Source organism: Coloeus monedula, assembly GCF_965178545.1.
Source record: "Coloeus monedula genome assembly, chromosome: 7".
Taxonomy (NCBI): Eukaryota; Metazoa; Chordata; class Aves; order Passeriformes; family Corvidae; genus Coloeus; species Coloeus monedula.
Window position 1 is genome coordinate 16,604,726 of NC_138787.1, and position 23,787 is coordinate 16,628,512.

Sequence of the window (23,787 nt, forward strand, 5' to 3'; positions counted from 1 at the left end):
TCCAGGAATGACTATAGCCATGATTTCAAAATAAAAACAACAGTGTCACTTTACTAGGCTCCAGCACATGGAGCACAGTTGCAGCCAAAGGTGTTACTTTGGTACGTTTTGTTTAAAGAGAACTAGATAAATTCAGGACAAAACTTTGCCAATAAATTAGCCATTTCAAGACACAGACTTGGCATGTAGCCTAGCCAGCTTGCAGTTGTGAGTCACGTATTACAGAGATACTCAAAGAGATTCTTTTGTTTCTTTGTGAGCCAAATGTGCTTTCCAATCCTTCCTGCAGCAACTCTAGAGCTTGTAGACTTTGAGAAGTAATTTTAGGATGGTCCCAAGGAGTCTAGTTGAAAATAAATCTGTCTGAAAACAATAAATGAGTTTGTTTAGTTATATTTTCCACTGTGTTTCTTTTTTCCTCCATCAGCGAAAATTTACAGACTGCTCCTGCAGTGTATTCCCTACAAGTCATTTTGCAGTTTGGTGCTTGCTTCTTCTGTTTTCTGCTTCTCTGGCTTTGATATTTCTTTTATGAAAGTCCACAGAATTTCAATATCAAGCACAACAAAGCGACTATTTAAAGCACAGATTTTTCCCTCATTGTCTTTGTTCAAAGTATGGCCAAATATCAAGATGAGTTTGCAGATCTAATTTTTATTCCTTCAGTTCAAAGTCTAAACTTTCTTAAAATGTACATGCTTACACTGACGCTTGTCTTACTAAGTTTGCTTTTGATCAGCCAGTGCTAATATACAGACTATGACACAACTTATCATAATTTTATTCAGCAACTAGAATTGGCAGTTTGGGAGAGAAAAGAGAAGGATTTATACTTTGTAAAAATATCTACCCTGTATTATTTTATTGTGCATTTCATAGAGGAGGAATACATGGGAGAAAAAGAATGGAGAAAAATGTTCATGATTGCATAAAAGACTGTAGCAGATCAAGGTGTATCACCTCTAAAATAAAAATGCCCTAATATAAATCTTTTCTCTATTAGCTCTCTCCATTCATGATAGTGTGTGGTTTTCTGGCAGAAATCTCAATTTTCTAGACCTGGTTTTGGTGATCCTTTATATGTGGGGTCAGTGTAAGGGATAATACAGCTGATGACCAGGCATTTAGGCGTACTTTGAATTATTAGTAAGTATTAGGAAAGAAAATGCTTTCAAAAGTATGAAATCATGAGTGTTTGTCACAGAAACTTATTTATACAAAATTAAACTTTTCTAAGCCTTTCAGATTAAAACAAGGGTAGATTCATTCCTAATTCTTGCTTTAAACTTCTTTGAAACTCGAAAGTGTATGACACTGCTGATGACAAAAAAAAAAGGCAGTATCCTCTCTCTGAATTTTTCGAATTGACCATGGAAATTTATTAAACTGATTGGAAGCCATGATAGGAAAGTGGTTTGGGGACCAAGTGTCTTTTCAGTCACTGTTCAGAAGCCACAAGATGGATGGTGTGTGGCAGCTCAGGAGAGGAGGCTCTGTGCTCTGGTAGCGTGGTGATGAGCCAAGGCTGGTTTTGGCATGCTCATGGGTGCTGGGCAGAAACCTTTACTAAGCAGACTAAGAAGACTTTCGACAGTCTTGCCAGGTCCTAGAAGATGTTGCAAATGACAAGGAGCAAAAATGCTCCCTGAGAAGTCAGAGGAGGGAGGAGTATGCAGTCAGTGCCTTTGGTAAAACGAACTGAAACATGGTATGGGCTCTCCTGCACTTCCTATTGACTGCTCTGTGATGCCTCAATTTTGAGAATAAGATTTCCTGGTGTCACTCTGAGGTCAGGAGAGGGGGGATCCAGAACACCTGTGTCTACCATTCCCAGGGACCAGCTCAGCCTCTCCTCAGCACCTCCCAGTGGGCTGCAGCCCAGCTTCAGTGCATGCTGCTTTGTCCTCCATCTTCTGACCCCTCAGAGATAGGCAGTTCAGCAACCTTGCAGATTTTCTGTTCTGGGTTATGCTACAAGTTCTTTTGGTGAATACAGACTAGTGTATCCATGCATGTTTTCCTGCACGTGAGAAAATGATTGGGAATTAGCTAAACCCTCTTGTACTGATCTGCAACTTCCATGGTCTCAAGGGTGTTGCATTGGCAGACATGGTGCCTACCCCTGTCCCCATGGAGGGCTGGGCAAAAAGCTGAGCTGGGCATCAACAGATCCATGGGGAGAGAGCTCCACGAGGAGCCTGCCGAAGTCCCTGCTGCTGAGCAGATGGCTCTTGTGTTTCAGCCCAGCTGGAGTTTTTCCATTCCCATGGCTCCATTTTTATATAGAAGAAATTGTAATAATAAGGCCTTGAGTTTGTAAAGGCACAGATCACCAGTACACATAAAAGAGAGGGGTTTTTTTCTGCTGTGCCTGAGTGTGGTTTTGCTGCATGATGATAGTCGTGCCCTGCAGTACATCTGATCTGGGAAAGCTATGGCATATTCATGCACACTGTAGGAGATGCAGGTGAATGAATGCAGCTATGAATCAGGTATCTCTATTCTTCCCCTTTAATCTTTTAGGTGGAGATAGGCCACTTTCACTAGATATAAAAACAGGAAAACCAAATGCAAACCATACAATCCAAGAGCAAAACTCCTTTCACCACATCAGGGCAAGTATCTCCATGGTATCAGCAGGGTGAAACCTACTTCAGGCTGCATTACACAGGGATGTGCACTGAATACAATCAGAAACACTTAGAACTATGTGTGGCCTTGTCAGCCGAGGTGGCTCCGCAGGGTCCCGTGGGTGCCTGGCAGATGCTGAGGCCCAGTGAGGATTACAGCTGCCTGATGTGGGTGTGCAGTGTCAGCAGCAGCTGAGCAGTGTCCGTCCCCATTAGGGTACCTGGCTCTTTTCATCCCTGAGTTGCCAGCCAAAGCCTCAAGCATAGATGCCTTTCTAGAAAGGCAATCAAGCCTGTGTGTGCACAAGGGTAATGTTCTCTGTCTCTGACCTTTTCAAACTCCCAGGAGAGATGAAAGGAATTTAATCCCTGCCAGGGGAATGGTTTAAACTGACATGACAATTCTGGGACTAAGCAGCTGTCTGCCAGTGCTTTTGGTAACCTAAACCGCATCTTCTTCCATTCATTTCCATGTCCTAGGTCCTTTAGGATTGTGGTTAAGAAAAGTTTAAATTATCTTTGTTTTCATCCTTTATAAAAGCTACTGTTTCTTCAATGTTTGCACTCATCTAAATGGATAAAATCAATATTGCTGTACAACTAGGACAATTCCAAAAGAGAGAGAGGGGAAAGATTAATTTCTGTGTCTCCTGAGGTGTACGGACCCCAATGTCCTTTGCTGAGACAGCCAGTGAGGAGTTATCGCTCTGCTGGGGAAGAAGATCCCTGCAGAAGGGCTGGGGCAAAGCCAGACACCTGCAAGGAAACTCAGTGCCTGAGCCAGAGCCATGGCTCATGGTCATGTTGTGCCTTGTCCTCCTTGTGTCTAGTGCTGATTTAGCAAGGAAGAGAAGCACACGTGAATGATGAGCACGTGCAGTGTACTGCTTGCAGGTTTTAGTATGCTTGCTACAGAATTAGAAGATCTGTCCTTTTGCTGAACTCTGATTTGCATGTCAGATTGCAGGCTCTATTTCCTCCTTTATTTTGATAGTAGAGTTGCCACAAAGAAGTCTAGTTTAAAATAAAGTGGTTTATTTCCTTTGTTTTGCTTAAGAAATGGTAAGAATCTATGAACAAGTATGATTTTTCTTTTCTAATGCTTTTATTTCAGTGCTTTTATTTTTGCTTATGAGTCGATTTTTTTTTTCAAGTTATGAATATGAAATGCAGTTGATCAACCCTTTCTTGAACCACTTTTAGATTTTCCATTGATAAACAAAAAACCCCACAAAGAGACAGCATGGCATGGTAGCTTGTGCAATAGCCATCTACCAGCACATATCTATCACCAGCTGCCTTAGTTTCTCCCCTATGAAATGCTACATGGCTGTAACTCTTCTGATAGTTTGAAAACCTCGAAGTGGTAGAGGCCCCAGCTGTAGTAATGGCAGATGGTATGTGGTTTGTCAACACAAGTTAACTCAGATACTGATGCCTGAATTGCACGTGCTGCCTGGGAAACCTATGTACAGCATGATGGGTTTGTAAAACCCACTATGCTGACAGAGTACAGCTCCATATATAAGGAAAAAGAAGAAATTTCCTACCAGCCCTCAGCCAAGGTGAGAAGGTAGCTGGGACACCAGGGCACGTCGTGATGAGCAGAGTCCCAGCCATATGTAAGCTTGTGTCTCTGGTGTGCAGTTTGGACCGTGGACCATCCCTTTTATTACAGGCAATTTTTTTCTTCATGAGTGCTTAAAGCAACATATGAGTAGACATGGCAGGTGAATGCCAGATGTGGAATTAAGGCCTGATCTTTCCTGACTTTCATTTTAAGGCTCGTATTACCAGATGCTGGGAAGGTTTGGAAGTACTCTTGGCGCAGGCAGCTGAACACCTTGGCTGGCACAGGGAGCAGCTGCCCTGCTGGGACCCTGTGTGCTGGGCCAAGCTAGGAGGCAGGGCTGGGGTAGTCACTGCCAAAAACTGGCCCCTGCTACAGCAATACCAGTCAGGGAAAGGTCTTGATGTTGCACTGTTGAAAATGAAGTTGTAATTTTAATGTTTCCTTTATTTATTTTTTTCCTTGGTTAAACAATCACTCTGTTGCTGTAGGGAGCAAACAGGAAAGAACAGGTAAGAGCAGAATGGGATTGTTCCTTGTGGGATAATGCTGATGCACTTGGTTTTCCATTTTTCAAATCTCTGAATATGTCAAATGTGCAACAATGCAAAGATGTCAAAAATGTCAGTAGGAAGAAAAACCCTATAAAATAGACTCTATCTAAAAACAAACTTGAAATATTAAGCTCTATTTTTATATCTCTGTAGCTGTAACCAGTTCTCCCACTCACCCCAGTAAAGTGAAGGCCACTGAGAGCTACCTCTCTGCCCATCACAGATTTAGGTTTCTTTCTGAAAATGTTCTGTGCCATTGCTCATCCATATGTAATCAAGTTTATCATGGGATAAAAAGGTGTTTCATTGTATTTAAATGTAAAAACACTTTTTAAAAACACATAGCTTGAGAATTGTGGGTGTTCTTGGTAAATACATGAGCTGTGTTGATTATCAGTCCAGATATTTTTAAAAATCACACCCTTTATTTCCTTAAAAAAATATTTTAGAATAACAGGACCTTCAAAGCTTTTTTCAAAACAGTATTTCTGACTGATTTTGTTTGGCCAGAGAGCTGTAATCAATTATTAAGTATTTCCAGTGGGATGTGTATTTAGACATGAGTCTTTAGCTCATCAAAGAGAACAGAACCAGGGAAAGACATTCCAACAAATTACAATTCCCTGAAAATATTGCTTTGCTTTTAAAAAACATGCCTTAAATTTAAAGCTAGCTGACTTGGAGTAGCCTGTTTCAGGTCACAACAGTATATCATCAAGGTTTCAGGTGCTGAAATGTATTATTTAAAAAAATTGAAATAGTGTTACAGTGTTTTGAGGAGCTCAAAATGAACCATTCTTCTTGCAGTTCTGCTTGGAAATATTTTCTGAAAGTGAGACTTTTCACAAAAAGGAAATTCCAGACCTTGTTTATCTCTAAACTCAAGCCATCCTGCATACACAGAATGACCAATAATCAGATTTATTAACTATGTAAAATGCTGCATCTTCTAGGTGGCTCATCTGCAGTTGCTTCCTCTAAGGGAACAGTACATTTTCATGTTTTTTTGTTACTGTGACAGTTTTGTTCTAATTATAACTGTCAGATTAAGATACCTTGATGGCTTTGGAACTACTAATTTTAATCAGAACTGAGCACACTGAGACCATGTCACAGACTAAGTAGTCAACCCTGCTTCTATGCACTGTGGTCAGAGGACATAAGGATGCTTAAATCAGGGGAATTACCCAAAGAGCAAATATGATCCACTATTTTTACAGATAAAAAGACACAAACTCAAGGGGGTAGAGGTATACAGGCTGGTGGTAACTGTCATAATCTAGGAGTCACAGCTGTTTAAAATTGCAGGTTTTCGATGGCAAACCTCAGCTGCCACTACAGCTATTATTATTATCATTATAATTATTTTACCAAACCAGGCAGTATTTTAGGCTAACAAAAGCTTTCCAACTCTTTGTTTTCTCATTGCACCTGTATGGTGCCCTCTGCTCCTGCTGAGTTGCGATCCTGCTTTAAAATCTGCCATAGTAGGAAGCAAAAATCTTTGACAGAGGAAGAGAAGTGCCTTGGAGAGGATGGCAGCATATTTTGAGATCTAAATAAGCTGAAGCACCTGCTGAACCCTTAAAAACTGTGTTAATCAAAACTCAACGAACCAGACCCAGTTGCAGGATCAGCTGTGGAGAAGAGGCCTGGGCACTGTACAGGTAATTGCAGTTCTGAACCCCCTCTGGAATGGGGACAGTGCAATCCTAGCAGGCCAGGTAACTGCAGGCTCCAAGGATGCTGCCAGGAAGGATGTCCCTGTTCCCCAGGCCCCTCTGCTTCCCACCAGCACTGGTGGCTCTGCCCAAACCTTGTGCTAGGGCTATTCTTCATCACTTAACCCCAGGAACAAAGCTTTCATCTGTTGATCAGTGATGATCTTGGCAACATTTAAAACTATGACCTTCAAGCCAGCTCATCACTGACATCATAGCTCATGACCAGGTAGTTCTTGGTAAGATGCCCACTGTACCTCTTAATTTTAAGGCACTTCAAGAGAAGAGCTTAAAATATGTACATTGCTAATGAAGGACTGAAGCCCTAATTAATGTTGTTACACTGATGCGTTTGTTCTCCCTTTTCACGCATTTGTCTCTGAACCTTGGCTGTTTACTGGAAAGCTTCAGATGTATTCCATTGCAAATAATAGACTAAAGTACCATAAACCTTTGTCTAATCTGTTTCCCAATTGACGAATTATATTTAGTTTTATAGAAATACCAGCTGACACCTTCAGTTTCAAAAGCAGTTACATGTAAGTGTGAAAATCACTCCCTCTTCCCTGCCCCAGTGACATAAGTTCCTTTACAAAGACTGCTATGTTTGGATAAAGCTCTGTTTACATTTTTAAGGGTTTTCCCTTCTTAAATTATGAAAGAAGAAAATAATTTGGACTTTTTGTGGTATTTAACTGCAGCAATGTTTTTATATGCCAACTTTTAATACAAAACTTTTACAAAAAAGACTCAACCTCATAATTATTGTTCAATGAAGATGGTGAGTAAAAATGGATAATTGAACTTAAAACCTTAATTTTGAAGTTGAAGAAAGAATTAAGTTGTATAAATTTGGCTCACAGAAGAGAGATTTTATATGATTACAAAATGGTTGGTATGAAAACAACCGGCTGAGGAAACAGCCAATATCACCAATGAGCTGTATTGGAATAAGCTGTTGAGGTGATGAAGCATCATTGACAGCCACTTGTGAGCAAATACAGATAAGGGGAGAGACTGCTCATCCAAAAACTTCTACCATCCTTTCAAAACTCCGTAGGGTGACCAGGATGATGAGTGAATATTGCAGCCGGGTTGGGGTCTGTGGCTCAGACCCGGGAAGCCGTGACCGACCAGAGAGAGCGTCCCGCAAAGGGACAGTCCCCCCGAGGTCTGCGGCGGTCCCTCAGCCGCTGGGGTGCCTCCACAGAGGGGTGCCTGTCTCAGCAGGCTGCCAGCTCTTTAGGGATTCAGTGAGAGTGATTTCAGCTCTTGTTCTGCAAGGCAACCCCAGGCCAGACCAGGAGGAGAGAGACGAGGGGCTCATTTGGCGGTTCCGCATGGGGCAGCTTTATTTGTCCCGCACGCCTCGAAGGGGAGGCTAGGGATGAGCTCTCCGATCGCTAAGGGGGAATAGGGTAGTTCTTAGAGGGATACAAGGGTGGGTGTGAGAGGATAGAAGCCAATGGGTTACAAAGAATCTACCTAGGGTCTCCCAGAGGATCATGGTTCTTGTTTTCTCTCTCCCTCGCCGAAGTGCTGCGTTTTCCGAGGGGATGTTGCCGGGAAGTTATGCAATCCCTCCAAGGCAGTGGCTGGGCATACCCCACAAGTGAATCTGGAGGAACGCAGACCAAAACAAAGTTTTTTACAACACCTTTTACCACATTTACAGCACCTAAAACTAAAAAAAGGAACATTGGATGGTCCCATCCTTTCCTTTTCTAATATGGAACGATTTGTCTCTTGTAAGAGGCATTTACTAGCCTGTCACTCTTCCCTTAAGCACATTGTAGTTAAAGTAATTTCTATAAATAATGGAATTGAAGGCATTGGTTACTTTCAAATTGCAGTAGTTTTGCATAATATGGTATTGGCAGCTGAGCTTTGATAAAATTGCATATTGTATTCTAGTTGAGTTGACAGAGGCCAGACTTATCCCCAGTGCCAGCGTGGCCAGCAGGTACTGCTGCCACCCACAGGGAAACCTCACTTGGCTCTTCAAACAGGTCTTTACAGTGTTTGATTTGACACCAAGCAGAGCTCCTTATAAAATTAGTTTTGAAAAGATGGCCCTGAGTCAGTAGGGCATCCTTGTGCGGCTTGCTGAAAAGCAGAAAGTTAGGGCTGAGTACATATATATGGAAAAGATGTAGACTGCTGAAAATGAGAGGTAATATTTATTCTTTTTTTTCCTGAAGGAGTCTTCTTCCACCAGCTTATCATTCAGTAACGCTCAAAATTATTTTTAGGTTGCAATTTGTACCTCTGGTGGAGGGTGTCAGATAATGTTCTGAACATGAGCTGACCCACAAGGTATCCTTGAAATAATTTTTTCTATGTAAATGAAAAAATTGGTTCTCCTTTTCCAGCGTTCTAATGGAATTAATCCATTGCTACAAGGATTTATTAGGCTGTTAATTAGCTTCTTACAAATGTTGCAATTCATTTACATTCCTGATTATGACACTTCCTTATGTGCCTTTTGAACTTTTATAATTCTATAATTGCTTGGCTAAATAGTTAGGACTGAGAGCCACTCCACGTGTTCATTACGCATCCAAAGTTTTCCTTCTCCTAATTTTGAGATATGAGCACATCAAGGATACAGGACAAGGCTGTATGTATAGAGTATCCCTTCTGAATATGCCAAGGGTAAATGTTCAAATAATAAGAAGAAATGATCCAGGGTACCTTAATAATGCTTTACTAAAAACAAACCCCCAAAACATAGGGTAAATGTGTAAGAAGAAATATAAGCATATGCCAGTGCAGACATTGCTGCACAAGGACCTCTGAAATTGCAAATCTGAGAACACAATCCTGGAAATGTCTCTGCTGACAGTAAAAGAGAGCAAACATTAGTGTTGTAAGAAATATGTCGAAGTGATTCATTGTTTAGTTGTGATTCTTAGCGCAATGCAATTAGCTCTAAATTCTTCATGTAAACAGTTAAACTCTTGCATATTCTCTGCTGGCAAAACTAACTTTTAAGACCAAAGTGAAAATGATAATTACACTGACATTTGAGCACAGTTTTCCTATCTTCACAGACTTCTATCATAGCCTTTGCTGCTTTATTAAAAAGTTGAAGAATTGAAAGGACTGTTGTCAGCAGAGAAAAAAAAAAAAGAAAAAAACCCAATAAGATACTTCAAGCAGAAACACACAATGCAATGCAAGTGCTCCCATCCATCATACCCATTAGGATCTCATGGCATATTCTGCCACCAGTGGCAATCAGGGTCTTGATTACACCATTAAAATGTCATCTGTCTTCTCTGTTAGTGAAAAGTGGAAAAAAATGTTAGCTATTTGTTCCATCAAATTGGACACCTTCTGTATTTTGCACATACTCGTCTTGAATGTATCTTTTAAATAAATTTGGTTGCTGTTCACTTCTGGATGCAGGAACCATCAACTTACATTCTTGCAGTTTTTATTTACATGTAACCTTTAATCAGGAAACTGCATCAGATTTCCCAACACAATTTAAAGCCACTCCTTCTATAAGTTTTCAAGTACTCTGCATCTTTTGAAAGGCATTCAGACAGTTTTTTCAGAAGTTGTGTTTACAGACAGTAGTTATCTTAATCATCATTTGACTGGTACAGTTAGCAAAATCGTTGTCATGAATAATTACCAGTTTACTGAGCTGACAGAAATACTGTGAAGTGTTTGATGTTGTCCTGTTTTCAGCTAGGATGGAGTTAATTTTCTTCCTAGTAGCCAGTACAGTGCTGTGTTTTGGATTTGGTATGAAACTACTGTTGACAACACAGTGATGTTTTGGTTGTTGCTAAGTAGTACCTTTTTATTTTGTTTCTCCTCCCCATCCTGGGAGGGGGTGAACGAGTGGCTGCCTGGTACCGAGTTGCTGGCTGGGGTTAAATGTGACAGGTGTTTTTTATGTACTTGAAGTAATTTAGTGTAAATACCGTACCTCACAATGTACTGATGGAAAAATTTCATGATATCTATTAAGAAAAATAAGATAGCTGAATTTTGGGGAAAAAAGATGGGCTCATTGTGAAGTGACCCTCTTTTTAAGTGCAGCATATTTAAGATACCCAAACAACAGCTGAACTGGTTAGGAAAAAATAAGACAAATTAAATATAATCCTTTATTTGTTTTAGAGATCCATATCTTTGTCCTCATTCTTGAGTCTCTGAGTACATATACACAGGAATAGATTTCACTTGAATATAAGCACTGATGCTGTAGATCTGTACCAGTGACAGTGAAATAACTGCAACTATATCAGTGCTCCGTGGATTTAGGGCTGGGACTCACGAGTGCCTGTGTGCTCTTAGGGCTGCTCCTGAGCTAATTGTGGTGAAGAGGTACTCAGAGGCTCCTGGGGTCAGGTTTCTTGTAACAAATCTTTCATGTTCATGTTGGGAAGAGGACATAATTCTGTAGTAATGATTGGCTTAGCATTTTGTGGTGGTAATTGAACTGCTTGTATCGTTATCTTTGGGGTATAAATGAGAACGTCAATGACGTTCCTTTCTATAGGTCTATCTGTAGTGTGTGAGAGCAATCCAAAATTTCTTGCTGAGGTCTTAGTGGTATTCTTCATGCCCTAATGGAGAGAGAGATTGCACCCTTGATAGTTGTGTCACTGTCACAGATGTTCACTCTTCAGAAGGTATTATTGACTTGATCTAGGTTAGACTCTATATCACCTCAAATTGTAATTTAAACTCTAGCAGTTTCTGACTCTTATGTCACTTTCCTGTTAGGCTATTGCTATATATTGGGTTTTAAATAATCTTTTTTAAAATAGATTCATATTGAGTTGTCTTTACCAAGCCTCCACCATCCAGTCTGTTTTTAATATGAAACACCTATGCATTGATGCTGGTGATGTTGCTGACTTTTAGGTCTTTCAAAGAAAATTGGTAACCATCCTTATGTTCTTTAAGCATTTTAAATGTTTGATTAAATGGGTGCTGATAACCAGAACAAGACAAGTGCAGCATAGTCTGCCAGTAATTCACCGAGACCATTGGGTTATTCAAAGAAATCAATACCTCATTTTATATGACTGAAGGTGTTGAGAGAAAGATGAGGTGCCACTGCATACTTGCACAACTGAATAGCAATAAAAGTAATAAAACAAAATCAAGACATAAACCAGTTAATCTCAAGAATCTTAATACCATCTGACTATCACAATTTAGCCTGTTGACACTGGCTTTATAAGCTATTTAGTATTAAAATATTTAGAGAATGCTCTGTGGCAACATGCAACATACTTGTACTTTTGCCTATTACTAGAGTAATTTGCAGTCCTTATTCAGAAGACATGTAGGTTCAAATATGTAGAAGAGAGATGGAACTATTTTTTGAGATTTCCAGTTAAATACTTCCATGATTTCAAATTCAGCATAACACCACATGACCAGCCTTCACCTCATGGCTTATGCTGCCCTGCCACAAACATACACTTAAAGGCCATAATTTTCAGACCAGCTGCAACTCTTGCTGAAGTCAATGAAGATTGTGGTGGTTTAGCACCACTCATAATCATTCCTGGCACTGAGAAAATAATGTTCAATGGAGAAACTACAAATTAGAAGAAATCTACAGGTTCTTGCTATCAATGGAGTTAATGATCCCTCAGTCTAAATACAGTACAGTAAATAAAGAATTGCTCTGCAACTGAGATAAGAGATGGAGCTTAAATTAATGTTACTTTGGCAGAAAGACTGAATTCAATGTAACTATTACCCAGTGATTTGTTAAATACAGATTGAAGTGCATTCTTTTTATGTAAAAGTCCAGTGTATGTTTATAACAGCATTCAAATATAGTTCTTAAGCTTTCCTCTGAGAACACCAATTCAGGGATCTTGCAGTTCAAACCTACATTGAAAGAAAAAGGGTTAACTTGAGCTGTCACATATAGGTTCAAATCTATTTGGTCCAGTTCAGTTTGCTCTGAGTGCATATAAAGAGCAAACCAAGTCACAGTAATTGCACAATGTGAAAACATCTTAATCATGGTTATGGCTTATTTATTTCATGGCTGCAGCTGGTGTTGCATACCTATGTACACCAGTTAAAACCTTTATGTCAATTTTTCATTTTCTAAAGAACTATTTAAATAAATGGATTTGGCCTGAAAAACACCACATTTTTTATCAATATTCCACTTAGGCTGCTAATGAAAGACAGCTTTGGTTTTTTTTAAAATACAGAAATTGAACTGCCTTTGATCAAACAAGGGGAAAGACCAGCTTCTTCTGCCACCTTGGAGGACGGCACTGTCAACCCTCAGACCAGCATTTAAGATGTGAGATGATTTCTGCATCACATTTTGCTCACTGTTCTGTTCTCTCATGGTAATTCCTCCCACTTGCAGCTGAGTCCCAGGCTGTGCTGAACTCACCACTGTGCAAACCCACATACCAGTGCTGTCTGCCGAGGCCCATTCCCTCTGCACATCCCAAACCCTGAGCCCAGGGTTGCAGTCCTGAGCCTGGGCTGGAGGGAAAGGTATGCACTTGGCCTCTGCAGGAGGCAATGTGGGCAAGCAGAACATGGTCTGCTGGTCATTTGGAGCAATCACAGGATATATATTGCACTTAAATATATGCAAAAGTTCCTACCCTAGAGACCTCTGAGGTCCAAACCAGTTTTTCAGGATTTGCTATATTTCAGATCTTTTATTGGGAAGAAAATTGAAGAAAATAAATGAACTGGATTTCTCTGACTAAAAAAATAATGCTGAAAATAAGAAAGGAGTTTATAAATCAAATCATGGATATTATTATTATCATTTTATTTCCCTGTGTTATTAAACAGCTGTCACATTTCCTGTGTTTGGCTACACTGAATAGTGTCTTGCTTTTTGCAGACGTGCTGTTTGCAGAGCTATGCTGCTCTCACATTAGAACTGAAACTATGCCACCGATGTGAGCTTCAGTATGTATTTATTATTAATACAGAAAATCCAGTAATGTTGCATGCTTGCTGAATTAAAGGCAAAATCAAAGGCACTTTACCTGTCAAGACCTTAGTTCAGAGTTCTCAGTTTATCCTGCAGTGGATGACAATGTGTCATTGATTTCTGCAACGGAGCAGGCAGCTACCTTCATTACCAGTCTGGCAACTTCATAGCTGTGCTCAGTGGCAAATCTAGTGCTGGTTCAAACCCCATCTGGTGCATGGTAGGCATGTTGTTTTACACTGCTCCATCACTAAACATTACATAGGAAAATATATCTGTATTTTCAACTACCTCCAATTGAAGTGTCCATAAAACAACACAGGAGGTATCCTCTTCCTCAAGGGCCAAGAGATGGAGTTCCTGGCCCACTAAGGAGACGAGAGAGTCCCAAAGCTGCTGGAAACGCATAGCCAAGAGTGCCCATGTATATCAGCAAACAGGCCCAAGCAGTCAAGCTGGCACATGTGTGGTAGGAAGGGCCTACAGTAGGATTGGCACTTCAGCTAGACTCTCTCAGCCAAGTGCTTTAACTCATGTCCTGCATTTCTTCATTTGCTTGTCCTGAACTTCTGCAAGGTAATCTATGTCCAGTGCCAGAGTGTTCTGAAGATAACCAGTGTTGTGTTCAAATGTCCTGCATTCATCCTTCATCCTTATGTCAAGCATTTTCTGTCAGCTGGTTCAAGGCTTCAGAGCCTTGTGTCCAGCTCACAGGAAATGCTGGACAAAGGGATGGTTTGGGTTGAACATGCTGTACCTGGTGCTGGTGGAATGGTTGAATGATTATAGCAGGTGCACATCCTGTGTCAGACCTGAGTTTGAATCCAGATCCATACGTGATTTCAAAAGTGACATTTTTGCCCCAGTTCCCATTATTATCTTCCATCTTATTTTACTAGTTTGAGTCAGGATTTGGAAAAGGACTTTTCAGGGAAGGCTTCCTTCCAGCTCTGCATGCATAATCTTCTGCATTTTGGTTCATTTGATCTATGCTTATACTATATATCATCACAGAAGAATGGGTAATTAAATACAAAATTAATTTCTTGCTAATTTAATGTTTTCTGAGTAATTCACAAACCTGGATGATTACCAACAGCAGGCAAATATTTAGAACTGTTAACCAGCATCTGAAAGCATCAGAAATAATTGTCTGGATTTACATAACTTCTGGTCCATCTGTGTAACCCAATAAACTGACTTCAGTCAGGAAGGGCATGAAGGCCTGCTCCTTAGGAGGGAAGTGTTACATGCTTAGGAGATGCTCTCTGGGCTTTCCTCTGATTGCTTCTGTTGTGGGGTGTAATTCTGCTCTAAATCTGCTTTTGAGGAGCTGCATGTGATGCTCAGCAAAGGCTCTACCTGCGCCACTGCCAGCAGGAGGGAAAGGAAGGAATGTAATAACACCTCAGTCTTCCTCTTGAGAGGGTATCTGAGGGGCTGGGAAAAAATGAAGCAAGGTGTGCATGTTCACCATCTGGAGATCAGACTTGCAGAAGGGTCTGGATTCCTTCCTTGGCTTTTTTTTGCATGGTTTGGGCATGGCTGAATCAAAGAGGAGCAATGTCAGGAGTGTGGGAAATTTGGAAATGAACTGCTGAGCCTGGAAGAAGCAAGCCAAGAGCTGTCAAAAAGTAGGCAAAGCCTGCCTGGACTGTCTCCAAAGAGATTTGAGACTAAGAGGACCAAAGCCATCTCAGTACATCGCTGGAATGAACTTGCAGCATGGCAGTGTGCCCAGGTTAGAGATGGCATCAGGACTCTGTTACAGTCCATCTGCAATAAATGGAATGTTTAGTCTAATGCAAGAACATGATGTGTCCTTCTCCAGAAGGAGCTATTGTCCTTCACCCAGAGAGCTGCACTGAATAGTGGATGCTGTAAAAAGCCCCAGTTTATCCAAGCAGGGGTTTCTCATGGGGCGGTACAGGCAAATGCCATAAGCCTGGTCCCAGTTACGTCTTTCCCACAAGAAAAGACATTTCTAGGTGATAGTAGGTGTCTTTACTTGTCTTATTTCCTCTGAAAATAAGAGAAAAATTATGCCTTGTTTGGTGATTTTTGGAGCAAACATTTTCTGTTACCTCTATATTTCGACTGGCCCACAAGGTCTTGTTTCATCCTTTGCCAAGAGCAAGAAAGGAGAAAATACTTCTCTGCCTCCTCAGCCCTTCTCTCATCTGGATCACTCACACCTTTGTCACCTTGCCAGAAAACTGTTACCTGCTCTAGTACCACTCAGTCTCACAAGCTGCAGAGGAGAGCCCAGCCTCCTGGGGAAGCCAACAACTGAAGTGTTGGCTATTGGTTAGATAAAAAATCACCCACCTGTGCCTGTGTGTTAGACCTTGGCAGGGCACAGTCAATGGAGAAGCAGCTTATTTTGAAATCCTATTTCATTTTGCTTATGGTAAACAAATGAGCCATTCAAAGAGAATGTGATATTAGGAAATTATCCTCTACTGCATGCCAGCTTCAAATAGATCTCAAACAGCACTGATAAAATCAGGAAATCTTTTTGCTGTTTGAAACCAAGTTACTGAATTTTACTTTATCCTCTAGGTGATGTGAAATTTCAGTCATACTACAGTGCTTGGAAGCTAATATTTGGCTCTTTCGCATCATTCATTACCTCACTGAGTCCCACATGCCAGGTTTTTAAAAGGTTTGCTTTTAAGCCTTCCAAGGAAAAATATGTCTTTAGCAACATTTAATGACCCAAAATATCCCAGAGAGAAAAGACTTGCTGTGCTGCTGGCTCTAGTAGCTGCACTGCTTCCCCTAGGATGTTAAACCCCAGCAACTTACAGTGGGTGAGATGGGGACAAGCTTTCATTAATTCCCTGTTCTATAGCAGTGACTTTGTGACTTGCTTTGTCTCTTCCCTTTTGTTTTTGCTCCTCGAGTGGCTGCAGCCTTTGTGAACCAAGTACTGTGCAGGGATTTGGGATTATTTTGAGATTTGGCCAGGAGGTCTGAGCAGACAGATAGCCTGAGGGACCAATGCTAATTGGCCAGCCTCACTGGGAGTCCCAGACCTAGGGAGGTAAAGCCAGTGGCCTGTCAGTGGAGTATTTAAGGAAAGCTCTCAAGAGCCTGGGAAGGAGAGAGCCAGTGGTAGGAAGAGGAGCTGTAGACAGAATTACAGTGCCTTTGTTCTCTCCTGCCATATAGATGACTTACCTGTCAAGGCTGTGTGTTCTTTAAAGACAGGTAAGGGAGATATGATACAGAATGTTATGTGGAAAAGGGAGTGGTGGCTGAAGAAGCAGGAATAGCTGCTTGGGGTAGGAACATCAGCTCTCTGCTCCCCATTCACAGTGGTGTGACCCTTCCAGACTCCAGCTTTCACAAGGCAGGATCAGTCTGGAGAATGCAAACCCAATTAACAGATGATCTAAGTTAGTATTTAGACATAAAAATGCTTAGAAATGTCATAGAGAGAGTTGGAGCAGGACATTTTTTTTTCTTTTTCAATTTTTTTAACTCCAATCCTAGGCAAACAACAGCACACCAAGCTAAAATGCTTCTTTTTCTGTATCAATCAAAATGTTTTTCAGATGTAGGCAAGAAATGTTTGCCTTTCTTCAGAAGAGTGCAGCACAGTCAGCTGAAAACAAAGTGTTAGCCAAATGAGCCAGTAGGCAGTAAAAGGCAGCACAGAACATAGCTGGGCAGTTTTTCACTTGAGATAGCTAGGCAAGACCTTTGAAATACTTACAGGAAAAGAGCAAATGACATTTAAATAGCATGTTCAATAGCATTCAGTTTAAATCTAACCTTCTAAAAGAGGTATTGAAATCACCAGCTTGAAATCTGGCTCACCTAATTTTACATTCTGAAGCGCTTGTCCAGCACTCAGGTTTGCTGCTGAGACTGTCTCTGCCACTTCTCCATCCACTTTATTGGCCAGTGTTCAAATTTGATTTCTTTAGTTAAATTTTATGGTTAAACATTATGTATGGGAACACCTCATTTGGTCAGTTATGGCCATGGAGTTTAGCCAATTTATGGCAAAATAGCCCACTCCTGTCAAGGAAGGGATGGGATTCACTGAATTAATATAAATTCCTTGAGGCAGCAGCTGCATCTGAGCAGCACTAAGGGGAACCAATCCTGTTATAGTATGATAGTTCAGAATACTACAAGTCTTGCCCTTTTCAGCATGGTAAAATCCACATATGATGCATTTTAAGGTAAATGGAATCTCTTCCTTTGGTGAATAGATGATGGAAATTATTGATGTGTCTGCCTAAAGTGCTGTTCTCTTGGCAGACAGCCTAGTCTTCAGAGGATAACTGAGAGCTCTCATATGCTGCTAGTGTTTTTTGCAAGGGTTCTCAAATCACATACAAACCGACCAACTCTTGCTCTGAAAGATGTATGTAATGGCATTGATCTCAGTGCATGGTGCTCACACCCAGCCAGGAGAGAACTGGGCTCACATTCTTTAAACCCACTGTATTGTGTAGTAAGATCCTGTTCCAGGAGGTGTATTTCACTGGCACAGAGTGCCTGCAGAGTGCCAGGACTGGCTGCTCCAGAAGGTGCCTTTCTCTCTCAGATATATAAGTTTCTGTGCCTATTCTTTAAATACAAAATAAGCATTCTTACATTCCTCTCAAGTGATGAATTTCTGCTACTAAAGTTGCCCCCATGTGAGGCAAAGAGGGCTATGCAGACACTGTATTTTCAAAGCAAGTAGTGCCTTTGCTCTGTGTTCCCCAGCCAAGCAAAAGCTTTAGACTCCTCTCTCTGCATCTTTTTTTGCCAGGTTTTACGAGGATATATAATGTGTCAGTGGCATGCCAACAGCTAGCAACTGCTTCAGGTAGATGTGGCCATTGAATACACACTAGAGGAGCAAGACCATCAAAATAAACCTTTAAAGAACAAAAGCTGCAGGCTGGACAAACTTCCAGATATCCTTACCAGTACTCAGGTCATCAAAGGATATTCTCCCTGCCCACATACTGAGTGTACAGGCAGCAGGGACTGCCAGCACTTGCTGCCTAACTTTCCTTCTTTGGATCTTGCAAACATGAAAAGCACTGAGAGCAAGTTCTTTCAATCTCAGTCAATAACATTATGAGTTTGCACATGCAAACTCTTCTCTGTGTGGGTATTTGTGTTCTGGGATATTTTGGGAGGATGCCTGTGTTCTTCATTTTTTGCCTTCATATGTGACCAGAGTATGTAGATTATGACTGCTGAGTCTTGACTACACCAGCTCCTGTAGCCCCATTTTCTCTAGATCTGCATCCAATCTGAATACAAGATTGGACTTGTTTTCATTTGTAGTATTATGGATGTTTCTTCTTCCATGGTCTCTTGCAGCCTATCTATCTCCCTAACCATCCTCCCTCCGACTGTAGCTGTCAGCTGAGTTGGGGCTTGCTGTGCCTTTTGCAGTTCCTGCTTGGCACAACACATGGTTCTTCTGTGGAAAGCTGGTTTGCATCCTTCCATTTTAACATAAATTCTTTCAGCTCAGTTCTTTCAATTCAGTCAGTGGTCATGTGCTCACAGTTTCCTCACCCAAAATATATCCATTCTCACTGTGGCTAATGCCACTTGTGACTAGCTGAGGTGGTATGATTGGCACTTTTCTCTGGCAAACCTTAAATTCCCCATGTATTATCCATTTCTTCTGTGTCTTTCATCATGGTGTTCTTCTATTTAATGCGATCAGCCCACAGTGCCTTTGGGAATCCATGACAGGACTTTCTTTTCATTTTGAGAAGCATGATTTGAGTAATCTTCAAGAGTATTCCTGTCATTACTGAAAGCTCCCTTGTACAGCTGGAATTTATGGATGGGGATATGTTGACGCTGTCTTTTTTTCCTTTTACCGTGGTTGCTGCTTCTGTGGAGGCCAATACCCCTCTTGTCCTGTCCATCTTCAGATGTTTCTCACGGGTGTAGATAATGGAGCTCTCTTTATCATAACGTGCAGGTCCACTGCCTGTTCATATCAGACTGACTGTGTGATGGAGGTGGAGCACGTGCTCTAGGAAGGGCACCTTACTGGTGTTGAGTCAGGTCTGCCACACAGGAATAGCTTCATGTTTCTCCATTGTTTCCCTGATGCTTCTTTTCCCATCTAATTTTCCAAGAACTTTTGGTGGGTTTTTTGCTTTTAAGTTACACCTGTAATCATGGGATACTGACTGTTCATACACCAAGGCTAATACACCCTTTCAGCTTTAGCAGACACCATTCTATTTTTTTTTCTTTTATCTCTCTTTGTGTCTGTCTTTCTTTCTGTCTATCTTTTTTTACCCTAGCTGTAATAGTCCTTGACTAGGTCACTGTGTCCTAGTGCTGAATCTAAGAAAACCGAAGTGGCCAGTGAGTCCTTCCTACAGGAGGACAGGATTTCACTGAACACCCCAGTCTGGCTGAAGCTCCTAAAAGCAATACTGGTAAGGTTTGTTACCTTTTTTAAGGACTCTAGAAACCAGCACAGTCCTCTCCAAAATGTATTTTCTCCCTTCATATGCAGCCTTTGAAGGCTACTGCCTATGCTTTTACAACATTTTAACTTGGAAGCCACAGAAAAAAATGAAATGCTCAAGCGTTCTAGATTTAGATAAATTCAAGTAAGCACTTAAAAATAACTCTTGGATGCTGCTCTTCATCCCACTATCACTGATTCTGTACTAGAAGTATTCTTGGGGGGGGCACAAGTTTTGTTTAAAGACCAAATGCAGATACGAGAACAAGCCAGATAAGGGCTGAGGCAGGTGTTCTGGTTTGGTTTCTTCCTCGTATAAATCAATGTTTCTTTAACAGATTTTTGCCTTCCAATGCTGCTTTTTTCCTGTAGCATCTCATTCCCAGCCTCTTTTGTACCTGTCCCAGCTTATTGAGGCTTTGATTCAGCTCACACTGAGTAGGTGTTGAGAGCATGGCCTTTGGTGCTGCCTTTTTCAGTGCTGGGATTTTTGCACAGTCATTCATTGAGTCTGTAAGAAAAGTGCCAAAGCCTTCAATGGAGGGAAAGCAAAGCAGCTAAGATGCAACAAGCAGTTATATGAAGGTGAAACTTTGAAGGACTTTCACCTTATATTTGGCCTTAGTTCAGTATGTTCCAGGAAAGTGGTGCTTTTTGGGTTGTTTTGACCTTTTTTTGTCATCACTTTGAAAAGGTGTCATGTAAATTGTCTCAGTCAAATTAAACATCTTTTACTGCTGTATTGCCATTATTCTTTTATATATTACTTATGCTGTTGTCTATTTTCTCATGCTCATCCCATTACAGTAAAAAAATTGTACCTTTTTTTACTGGCCTATTAATATTCTTTCTTCTGTCCTGCTCAGCCTTTCTCCTTCTTTACAGACAGCAAATCCTCCACCTCAATTCCCAATAAACTAGTTCATTAACTAGTGCAGTATTTTGTTGGTTCAGACTATATCCTATTACCTTTCATGGCAGCTAATCTCAATTTGGAGGTTCAGTCCCATGTGTGGATTTAGTGTGAGATGCTTTGAGAGTTGTTTTAAAGTTGTTTGGGGAATTCACTGCCTCATTTTCTCAACAGGCTCCAGTGCCATCTCTGAGCTCAGCAAGACTACACTATCATGAACAGCAGTGCTTCATTTTCTTTGGGGGGAGGGAACTCAGAAAATCCTTATTCTGCAAATTATAGTTAATGTTCTAGTATGAAAGTTAAGTAAAATGATAGTTAATGTCTTGTGTACACATTAAATTTTAAGGGACACATTCTCCATTCATTTAATGTGTGATTACTCCTCCTTGACATTAATTGGAATTCCCCATAAACACTGAAGAGAGACCATCAGTGGTAATGTAAATTGAAACAAGTATCTGATATAATGCAACTTTTAATGAAAAGTAAATTCAATGAAAAAGTCCTTCAAGCAACACTGCTGCAGTATACAACTGTTGTGTGTCAGCAACAACTAAAGGATCCTCTGGACTGTTAATAATTCTGTAGTAGGACAGTCTAATCTACTGCTGCTACATCAAGGTATTAAATAAATATTATGAGGTAACATTTTTCTGTAGCAAATATTTGAAATTGGCTACATAAATGGACTGAGCTCTGTTGCAGACTGACAGCTGCACTGACAGTGAACTGAGAAGGGATAGCCTCAGTGTAGTTTACAGCACCTATAAAAAGTGACTGGAAAATTGATAAGAAAGATGTTCGTTTCCTGACTTGTACATCTTAGTCAGCTGAGCTGGAGACAAATTACAAGAACAGCAAGGTCTGACTGCTTCCTTATGCAACTGGGAGAAAAAAAATCCCTCTTTCTGTTGACAGACAGCTCGGTGCTCTGTCGCTGCAGTTCAGCTGGAAAAGGCAGAAAGAGGGGACACGGGAGCACAGCTCTGCCCTCGGCGCGCCCTGCCCTCGGCTCTGCAGCCAGCACAGCCCTCGCCAGCGCCCCGGATGCGGCTCCTGCCTGAGGGGCTGCACAGGCACGGCACAGAATGAAGCCTCCCTCACGGTAAGGCTTTCCCAGATCTATCTTTAGGGGGGAAAAAACCCATTTATAATGTATTCTACTCTCTCCATCTAAGTCCTTCCTTTACAATAGTGCCTATAGCAGTTATTGTCTTTAAGGAGTTTTCCTAAATAGGATCATTGTCCTGACTTCATTCACCATGCAGCCACACCAGCTGTGGTAAAAGCACCAGAGAGAAGAGCATGGAGTTAAGAAGGACACAGGGGATGAATAAGTTGGCATTACTGCTGACAGAAACACTCATTTGTTGCAGCTTTGATAAACTTGCCTCCTTGAAAGCACTCATCCCAAACTCACTGCTTCTGTAGGACCTCAAGTGCCAGTGATCGTTTGTTTGAAAGTGTGGTAAAACAGTGCAAAGACAGACACAGACACCCTCAAAGTGAGAAATACAGCATCTGGCACTCCTGATACACTCTCTTGTTCTATTTGAGTTTAATTCTCTTAGTGGTAAGTCTTCACTTTTCTTCTACTTGATGAAATGAACTCATAGAAGTTAACTCCAGTTTCTTAAGCACACACATACACAGACCAGGATTTATTTAGATTAAACATTTGTTTCCTTTTAAAATTGAGTTAATTGCTAATTAGCTTGATCTAATTAATGGTAGTGAATGCAAATTTACACCCTCCCTAACAATTTATTCCAGGGAACAAACAGTACTTTCTAGTCTCTGCTTGTTCTAGGACCAGCCAGGATGAGGCACAGGCATTTGTGTCTCAAAAGAAATGATTGCAGAGGGAGTAGATTTGCTTTTGTCATCATGTGTTTCATGTTAAATGACAACCAATTAAATAAATGCAAAAGACAACCACAGCATCTAGCCTAGGCATGGTTTTCACTGAAAGATGAGAAGCGCATTTGAAACAGAATGTTTGCACATGCTGAAAAGCCTCAGTCAAATATCCGGGCGAGGAGGTGGTGGGACGGGAGGGAGGGTCTGTGGTATGCTATACTTTGAAGCGTTTACTGCAATCAGATTAGGACTTATTTTGACTATGGCAAGGTTTTTTTTTACTCAACAGAAGTAAGAATTTGAGTATTTTCAGGGTTCATTTTAAAAAAGAAAAAAGCAAACCTAGTCCTGCTATAAGAATATAGCATGGTTTAAGGTTTCTACAATACAATTTAATCAGATTGCTGTAGCATTTTATACCTCATTCATAGTAAGCCTGTAATGCAGAGCTGTTTTCCAGTCTAGAATAAATAAACTTTGTATTTTTAGTTGTTGTGGAATAGCACTGAGGGGCAGAAGCAGAGGGAGCTAAATGTTTCTGCTGTTTTGCAGGTAAGCATAAGTGATAAATCCATAAACAAAGAGATTTATTTTTATTTTTAAATGCTAACGATTTCTGATAGATGAAGCTAATTCTCTTAGCTGTATGAAAATGTGAGGAGGAGAAGGTAAGGGGTTCTTTGCAGTAGGATCATGAAGATCAGCCACAGTATTGCTGATGTGAAGATCAGAGGAAATAAATCTGGGGCAAGCAAAGAGACTGGTAAAAAAGAGAAACATTCTCTATTGCTCTGTGGACTCTGAAGATAAATACAAAGGAAAAAATGGGGGAATATTTTCTGGGGTTTTGTCTGGGTTGAGAGGAGAGCAACTATGACTCTGTATGCTTTTTTCCCACACTTTAAATTCTCACATCCCTTTCCTGCTCCCAAAATGGCATCTCATTTCCACTCACTTATTTCCTCCTTAGCTCTGTTTCAAAAATGCTGTGAGTGGCCTCATATCCTAAATTATATCACTGAACTGATCAAATTTACAACACTGATTCCACAAGCATATTTAAGTTTCTGAGAAAAATCATGGAAACCTTTGTGAAGGGCAATGTGTGCATGTTATGTGTT